Below are 10,504 nucleotides of genomic sequence, written 5' to 3' on the forward strand. Positions count from 1 at the left end.
TAAAAGAAAAATACATTTAATTCACCTCAAAAGTTTACCCTGCGTTTCTTTTTCCTTTCAGTATATAAACAATAAAATGTCTTTCTTTGTTTTGTTATTACTGGAATGAACGGTCGCAGCTATTGCAGAAAAAAATTACATAACTCGCTTACGCGGGTTATGTATTATTTCTGCAACAGCTGCTTCCGTTCATTCCAGTAATAACAACGCAATACAGTTAAGGTGCGCAATGGAAATATCGACTAAATTTTGTATTTAAAAATGTAGTTGTAATCGGGATGGCGATTATTTTTAGTCCATTATTTATATCGAATAATTGTAATCATGAGTGATAACTACATATCAAGGCCGATTATATTTTAAATTTAGACTAGTCACGTAATGCGGCAGTCACGCGATTTTAGCACATTGACTTGAAGCATTGATGTAACATATAAATATCACTAGTGCAAGGGCATTACCAAGTTAAATTTCCAAGTTTAGTATATAAATATTTTCAATATGCATTGCAGTTTCTAAAAAGTTCTGCGATCCTGTCTAAATTCTGCAATTTTATTGTTAAAATTATACTTGTATGACCGAATGCTATATTTTTTGCTGATCAGCGCGCGGCATGAAATATTGATATGATTAAATTGTTTTTAAGATTTCATCAGGATCGCAGCACTTTTCAGATACCTTAATAGTTCTATAGTTGAAATGTAAAAGCTTACTTTGATCCATAGAGTGTATGCCCTTGCACTAGATTGATTTATTAAGACCCCCACATTACCCCCAGATGTACTTGCATAAAAATATACGGCAGTGTCAATTAAATACGTAATGTACAGAAAATATATTAATAAAAAAGTGAAGAAGACATTAAATTCAAGTTATTGGCCCATAGAATATCTATAAATAATATTTCATTTAATTAGAGAATACATATTTTGTTGAGAAAATATTACTTAATCTGTCTCTCACTGCATACAAACTACGACACGTTGTAAGAAATGACGTCATATTAACAAGTGTATTGCGATCAGTGACTTGTTTATAACTTGTTATGTGGGATTTAACTAACGACAAAACAACACGCTGTAGTAAGTTTTAATGTATTTTGATGATTTCTTACTGGTTAAATTAGCAAATAAACTCATTTTGTGGTGTTTTAGAGAAATGTTGTATGACGTATATTGTGATGATGTCATAGTCAAGTTTTCCCGTACAAATTAGGCTCCGCCTCCTTTTTGTAACCTTAACTGTGCTGCGAAAGAAAGAAAGCTTTTTATTGTTTAAATATTTACTTTTGCAATTATCTTTCTTAGATGAACCTATTGAAGAAAAAATACGTTTAATACTGTATAAATTTCATTTAGGGGTTCAGAGTTCATAGCGCGACGGGATCACAGAGTGATGTGATATTTTGACCAAACAACTTCTATTTCATTACGCGTCAGTACATAGAAACACGTTGGCCTGTTCGTGTAATAAATACAGTTTAACCCGAAATGTATTCGTTTCAAATGTAAATATAAGTAATAAACAACAATTTTAAAAATTTCACTGGGAAATGAACCTTTAGTTGGAACGTGATCAAATTTACTAAAAAGCCCGTCGGGCTTCACAGGACGTGACCAACTAAAAGTTCATTTCCCACAGAACTTTTTAACATTGTTGATTATTTCTTAAATAAGTGAAACATTCTCGAATGGCACGTGGAACAAAATATATTCAATCAGTGTGAGACGGTAAATTTCATTGTTTTTAAACTTTGCATATTTTTTAACACCTTGAATATCCCAGCATCACACAGATAACTCCAGCGTCTTTATCGTCCCAGTCATCGTCACATATTGTCCCCCACACCCCAGAATAGTACACTTCAACTCTTCCATTGGACGGGGAGGTCCCATTAACCAGTCTGACAGTACCCTTGCTATTACGACTGCCTAAATCGAAAGAAAATATTATCATAAAATCGAAAGATTTTCACCTAATTACCACACAATTTCTAAACCTCTCAATATTTTGAAAATTCGAGGCCAGTCTCTTTAAATAGACATTCTAATGTGCTTAATCATCTTTTTTATTCAAACTATAGTGGAACGAGATGGAAAAATAAGAACTAATGATGATAAGTCAAAAACTTTATTCTGAATTGCATGTTTATATATTTTGTTTATATTTTATACATATGTAGTAAACAATATTTTAAAACATTTTCTGAAGTTTTGTCAAATATAAATAATGACTAGTAAATTCTTAAAACAATGTTTTAAAAATCTTTAAGGAATTTAAAGAGTCATTTTTAATGTTGATGAATTTCGTTCTACAAGGAAATAAAGGCAACTGTTCTTAAAAAATATTGCATTTTATGATCATCAAACCTCGACAATCTGTCTTTTATTCATTTCTGTAATTCTAAGATACATTTTTAAACATGATATAATTTTGCATATGTTTAAGATTAATTTTAGCAATTTTTGAAATCCTTTTATGTTGTTCAAAATGCATGTCATGTAGTTTTCATCATTACTTTAACTTTTCCTAAAACTTTATTCTTTGTAATGCGCTTTAATAGTATCATGATCATACTTCTTGTGCGGTTTAAAAAGAATAAATAAATACATTTTCACTGATGGAGAACAGCATAAAAATATGTTTATGTTTCGTCCCACGTTTTAACTTACTTAAATTGCGATGTTCTTTGGTCTTTCTCACGACTAAATTCACGTTTTTTGATATTGGGATAATAAAACAATGAAATTTAGATAACTTTACTATAGTATTTCGAAAACGAGGTAAATTATTGTCAAACAAGTTGATGAAACAAGAATATCACCAGTCTCGTTTAAAGTCATCATTTCTTAAGTTCTATAATAGTCGATACAATGACATTGTCATCAAATAAAATTTATCATTGAGACGATTGCTGACTGACGTTTTTCATACTTATTGTAAGTCCATATCTGATGTTTTGGGGGTCCGTGTTTGCTCTGCTCCTATTTTGTACTGTTTTATGTTTTTTTGATCTTGAGTACTGGTCATTATCTCCATATGTTTCATATAGAAAATATGCAAGTGGTAGGCTCTCTATACCTAGAATTAAACTTCATACAGACCAAAAGACAATATCTTGAAAAATGCATATTATTAATATTATCAATATATGTTAGCAATGGTCTAAGATTTCCCATTAAACTTGAAAATCTGAAGTTTTAAGACTGAAATTGCATGGATTTATTGCGCTTTTAAAAGAAATCGCTATCAGGAAAACAGTATTCAAACTAACCATTTTCATTTTGGAATTATCTTTTCTATGTTGGGAAACAATACAGTAAATTACCCACTTAGAAACATTCTTAATCCTTTTGTTAATGTTATTAATCTAAATAGCATGCTTTATTAAGCTTATCAAACCTAAACCTTTGGGCAGTTTTTATAAAATTAAAAAAAAATCTAACGAAGCATCAAACTACAAAATCATATGTAAGGTTCATTGATACTCTGATAAGAGAGATAATTCTTAATGACATAAATTTCTATAATTCTTTTATTAATATGCCAAGTTGAAGTGTCTTTTTTGTCCAATTTTGCCCCGCAAGCTATGTTATAATTGATTCTATTTTATTTGTAAAACAGATTTCTTTTGGAAAATCATTAGAGTTAAAGATGTATTTCATATGAATGGGCAGAGGGTTAATGAACCTTAACACTAAAAGTTATTCCGTATTGAAAGTGATCATATGCATGCCCGCTAAATAAACACTGGTTTTATCTATGGGATTTATGGCATAAGATAGGAAAAATACATCGATTCAATGAATTGTCTATAATTCAGTTACATTACCTTTTCCATGTGCATTTAGAAGAACTACGTTTCCCTTATCTGCTTGAGAAAACATCTACATATGCTAAATAGTCATTGAATACTCAATTTTACCTGAGCAATGTATCCCCACCACTTGATTAAGACGACATTGACTATTTCTCCACTCTGAGTGTGAGCACATTGTTATGTTAAGCTCCGTCCCATTACAAGTGACGTCAGTAAGCCAGTTCATCCTTGATCCTGCTCCATACTGCGTAGACGAATATGACGTAGCGTATGCCCTTAAAGAAAGTATTTACATTTAATGTTCAAAACTCATTGCAATTGGCCATAAGCTTGTATGCAAACAAAACATTACGTATTTGGATTGACAAATTTAATGGATAAACCATTGTTTATACTAAATAGACTACAAGTTACTTCGTCTACCTGATCAATACATAGGGCTCATGGCGGATATGACCATTTGACAGGAATATTTACCTGATACCTGATCTAACCTGTGGTATAACACTTTCAATGGTCCGCATTTTAATACGCGTTATTTCATGATTTGACTAGAATATGATAACTGCAAATAAAAATTACAAAATATGTTCACAATTGAAACCCTTTATTCCAGTCATCAGCCAAAGTCTATGATTTCAAAAAAAAATAATTCTACAATACATCTGGCCCTGAGATGAGTTTCCTAAATTCTCATTTCTTTTTTTTTTCCATTTTTTATGTTTATTTAGTTATGAAGCAGTTTTAATATTTCTTTTGAGTTAAACTGGACTCACCGGATCCCGATATTGAAAATCTTACACTTGTTTGGCCAAGTATATTTTTTATTTTCTACACACATAGTTTAATTGAAAATCTATACAAAATGGAGTCAATATGCTTCTTTTGACGCTACAGTACGTTTGATATGAGTTTTTCAATTGAAATTTGTGTCTAAGACAAAATTACATCTTCCACGTTTTCTCTCCAATATTTTATCCAAAAAAAAAAAAAACCATGGGACAAAATAAACTATTAATTTTTTAAAAATAAAACACGTTAAATTGGGACTAAGAAAAAATTTCAAATTGCTACGCATAATCAGTTATTAGACATTTCTGCACTCACAAAATGTGATTTTTCTGGCATTAAAAATTTTAAAAGCAAGAAAATTATTTAAAGTCTTAAACTTTTGTGATTTTAAGTAGATTGATCAAAGTTATCTTATATATTCAGAAAAGAGAAAAACGAAAGTGGGGGTCTATGATGTAAATTTTTAGATATTACTAAACAAGTGTTAGTTTTATGTTAAAATTGGCAAAATGTTTTTTGGACTTTCAGAATATATGTTTTACTGTTTTATAAGTTTTATAATTCATAAGAAATAATTTAGTAAATATTTCATAAAACATTTCACTGCAAAAACAGCTCTGTGTGCAACTAGCATGGAAAAATAGGAATCTAAACTTAACAGTACTGTTTATATTTAAAAGGGAAAAATCGATCATTTTCTTCTTCTAAAAAAACTACCGCTACAAAATATTGTTCCTGACTTAATCCAAATTATCCTACTTGAATGGAATTTAATAACGTTTTTTTTTCAATCGGAAAGAGTTTAATTTGCATTGTGGAATCCAGATTTAATATTAAAGATTCAAAAATATGCAGAATTTTAAAAATAATGGTCCAGACCAAAATCTGTAATTATGTAACTTATGATCAAAATTTTACATTATGTAATTGCGAATTTTGAGGATAAACATTTTTGCTTCATTAACTTATATATAAAAATTTATAGTTAAAGACTGAGTTAAAAATGAAAGACTTTTGGTCTCTCTTGGCCTCTAATTTGAGGAACCAGTCCCCTTTTCTTGATATCAAATGAAAGGTCATGTAATTCTGCACAACCTTTATTATATTTGTTTTAACAGATTACTGACACGATAAAAATATCAAAGAAAACGTGTCAAATTTTGCAAGATGTTTGCAAGCCTATTTTTCGAGCCCAGGCGAGCTTCAATGTCTTTTGCGCTAGAAAGATATACTGATTGATTGCATATTGTTTAAAGTCCCTCTCTAGAATTATTCATTCTTATGGAGAGGTCACCGTATGCCGGTGAAGGGCAAAACCTTACACTACTGGACGAAAAAAGTGCTGAGAATCCCAAATTTTACTGATAATGTTTGATAATTACTGATACTGTGCTGTTCTTGCTGATAAATACTGATATTTACTGTTATTATTACTGTTGTTGCTGATAATTTTAGTTGTTTCTGATAAATACTGATAATTACTGTTGCCTTTTACTGTTGAGTCTGATAAATACTGTTGAGGTGCTGTCGCTGCTGAGAATTACTGATAATTACTGTTGAGGTGCTGTCGATGCTGAGATTTACTGATAATTACTGTGGTCATTGTTTTTAACATGGTAATTGATATAAAATAATAAATAGAGGGCTATAAAAACCTTTAATTATTACTTTCTTTTACTTGAATTATCATGACAAAATTTTCATATTTCTTTAAATGTTCTGCTTGTGACAAAATTACATGTATGTATGCTGATCTCAATTTTTACATTAAGTTTGTAAAAATTTTGACAATAATGAAATGAATTATTAATAGAATAAATATTTAGAAATAGATTTAATTAAAAATAAATAACTGCAGCAAAAAAATGGAATTTTATTTTTGCATAAGATCTTATTGATAATAAACTGTAAATAAAAAGAAAATTATGCCATCTTAAAAAAGATTCATCACCGCCTTTCCCGACTCCAAGAAATTTATGTAGGGAGATCAGTGATTTTTTTTTCAATAATAAGAAAAAAGTTCTTAATGGATGGAAAAAAATCAGGATAAAAAAGTTTCCTGCAGGTTAGAAAAGTTGGATTCGTACCGTTTTCACTAGGTCAACTGGTTAGGTTTGGACAACATTTTCTTTTTGAGGGCCTTTTTTTTAAAAATAATTCTTATCTTGGTAAATGTTCAGTTTTCTGGTCTCTTTTTGTCGAAATGTTTGAAAATTTGCTCGAAAATTAGAAATTTTTATCCCTTTTAAAAAGTAACTAAGAGGTGAAAACAGGTTTGAATATGTTCAATCTGTGGGCACTGATTTTAATAAATAATTTATTTATTTATTCATTTATTTTAATGTTATGTAGACGTTTTTAGATTGTCCAAGAATTAAACTTCTCCACATGTACATATGTTCAAGTACACACTGTATGCATGTGCAACCGGCAAATGGAGCGAGCAGATTAAAAATTAGAGGTTAAGAATCCTAGTGCAAAGGTGCATGTGTTTAGTTTGTCTCTTAAAATTTAAATACAAAATCATTTTTTATTTAATCAGTTTTGAAATCTCAGTAATTTTTTTTTATTTGATTTTATGGAATGGGAAATAAGAACTGAAATGAGACTTAATTTAATATGTTACTATTAGTATATGATCAAATTGATCGATTTTAATTTTGCATGGTAAAAAGTTGAAAGGAAAACACCTTTAAATTGATTTCAATTGATCAGAAATCGGTGATCGACCTGTGATTTGCCTGTATTGTGTACATGTCTTCAGCCCCGGGGTAGAACGGGGTACAACTTGTATATTCCATGCAAATTGTAGTGGTCAGCGTAACAATGGGCACTAACTACCTATTGTTCTTCGTCTGCGGCTACCGGTGTTATCAATAAACAAACTACCTACACTGTACATGTACTCGCTACTTTGGAACAATCTTAAAGTTTACGGTCGCACAAAAAATAAAAAAAAAAAAAAATCCGTAATATTGAATTTGATGAAGAATAAAATTGATAGAAAAAATATTTGGAATTGAACACTTTGGTACTATAATAAAAAAAGAAGATATATACATGTACATCATGTACGTTGTACAGACTTATTTTAATTATTATTTCAATTCTCAAAGATCTTTCTTCAGTATTTAATTTCATTTTTTAGTTTTACGCATATTTCTTCAATCAATCATTCATTTATTTGAATCTTTTTACCATTTTACAAAAGTATACATAGACCACAAAAACATATAAAATGTAGGTGATTTTATACATAACAGTAGGTCTAAAAGGCATGCGTGAATAAGAAACTAAACAAAAAATTTTGTAGGTTGCTGTAAATGCGAAGTAAGGGTATTTAGGCCGGGGAGTATATTTTGTTTATCAGATAAAAGAATATCCTGGGGGAGGTGGTCACATGTATTTTCAATTCTGAATCTCTGTTAACGATGGTTTGTGACCGGTAAATACGTAGACGAGAAATTGACTTCACTTTTGTAATAAAATTAAAGTGTGCAAAATATACAATCATATAGATATAAAGAAAAAGATTGTTCAGTGAAGCACTTTTTGAAATAATATTAGCATTAATTGTTCACAATTCAGATGCAGGGAAACTCCACTTCGCTTAATCCGAGAAAAAAAACCCTGAAATGTATGGATTTTGAATGTCAGAAACATGACGTTGTTTATCGCACTCATGAATAAATATCATAATTACTTCAGTTCTGAATTTTGTATGGTTCATTGCAATTGATTCTCTAAAATAATTTTATTCGTGTATATAAAGTATAATATCATAACTTGCATGACTTATAAAACACACAACTAAAGAACAGACCTTGCCCTATCGGCTATCACTTAAATGTAAACAGTATTTCACCCCCTCCTTTTTGTGCTACAATCAAGTAAAATCATATAAATAAGCACTAAGTCTGTACTGTTCGTTTATACAAAGGTCTCGGACAAAAAATGGAATTTAAAAAAAATATAATCTCTGCACAAAATTCTAATTTTACAAAAACGCAAGCCGTAACAACAAGCACAATTGCATTAATGGAAAAAGTTAATTCAAGTTTTGATTTATTTTATTTTGTTTTTTAACTGACTGACCGCATATAACATGTTTAAGGAGTGGCGCATAATATTAAATGCCATATGCCCATAGACTTAAAACTGTATACAATGAAAAAAGCATTTGCCTAAAGAAAGACCTGTATTACCTTTCACTGAAAATCACACTGCATAAGATTTATGTCATGTAGTGTATAATACTTAAGCCTTAACAAATAATTTTAGAAGAGAGAGAGAGAGAGAGAGAGAGAGAGAGAAAGCTAGAAAGCGACACAATATAAAATTCGCAGGGAGGACATCGGAGAACTAGAGCGCGCTGTCTACGTATAATATATAAAAAAATTAATTAAAGATGCTTCAATTTAATTATCAAACCCTGTCACATTCTTCTATAAAATAACAAAGTGTACGCTTCAGAGACTTAGATTTATGCAAATATATAATACTGTCTTGTTAAAATGAGAGCTTAATTTAAAGGTAAATGGAAAAGGGGGGGGTGTTTTCACTTAATGTGCTCATGCATTTTCGGTTCTCCACACGGTAAAATAAATTGATATTTACAACCATTGACTGTATTGAAGTATTCATACCACAAAAGCTTTTGATGACAGTACAATTACATGTGAGAAAAAATATGAGATAAGATTTTTTTAACCTTTATGAACAAAAATTAAACTTTTTAAAAAAGTACTTGGGAAGAAAAAACACTGCAAATACAAGAGAATAATTTCCCTCAGATAATGTCATCTACGTGTAAGGAGAAATTTTAAGAAAAAACATAAACATTTATGAAACTTTATGTTAACATTATGGTCTAAAAATAATTATAATAAAATTAGAAGCTGAAAACTGAAAACAAATTAATAAAACTTGACTTTTTTTTATTTAGAATAATTTATTTTGTAATTGACTGTAATGAATTTGTTAGACTTGCTTTTTAAAAAAAAAAACAAAAAACAAATAATCATTTCTCAGGCTATTTTAATCCATTCCCAGTTTAAAACAATGACCACAGTAATTATCAGTAAATCTCAGCATCGACAGTACCTCAACAGTAATTATCAGTAATTCTCAGCAGCGACAGTACCTCAACAGTATTTATCAGTATTTATCAGACTCCACAGTGAAAGACGACAGTAATTATCAGTATTTATCAGCAACAACTAAAATTATCAGCAACAACAGTAATAATAACAGTAAATATCAGTAATTATCAGCAAAAACAGCACCGTATCAGTAATTATCAAACATTATCAGTAAAATTTGGGATTCTCAGCACTTTTTTCGTTCAGTAGTGTTAGGACAACCTGACCCTCTAAAAATCATTAAATCGACAGTATCTCGAAAAAAATGAATAAAGTTCAAGTGATTCTTCATAAGTCCTGAAAGTTTCATTGAAATCAACCGAACCGTTTTTGAGAAGTTGTGCGCACAAAATGGGTACCAAAAAAAAAAAAAAAACAATAAAAATAATAAGTGAAGACGAGCTCGTTGCATTGCAACGAGTGGTCTTCCGTCCCAATTTGAAGAACTATTGCTTGTAAGATGGGTAAATCAATCTTAATGTATAAACCCAAAAAGAAATCCTCCAGACCAGAAGTGTCCTAAATGTCGATCCCTATGGAGCTTCCATCTAAGCAATTCCAGAAAAAAATCCTGACCCAGGCAACGTGGCAACATGTCCTCTATAATTCCTGAAAATTTCAGCTCTTTAGCTCAAGCCGTTTTTGAGTTCCATTACAGACAAGGAGGTCCTCTAAATTTCGGTTAAAGGGCGATAACTTCCGACCAAAAGTAAATTTCAATTTAATGACTTGCCGAAAGTAACTTTATATG

This window comes from Saccostrea cucullata, unplaced genomic scaffold, assembly GCF_032062105.1.
Source record: "Saccostrea cucullata isolate Sc308-1 unplaced genomic scaffold, CSIRO_AGI_Scuc_v1 ctg1646, whole genome shotgun sequence".
NCBI lineage: Eukaryota > Metazoa > Mollusca > Bivalvia > Ostreida > Ostreidae > Saccostrea > Saccostrea cuccullata.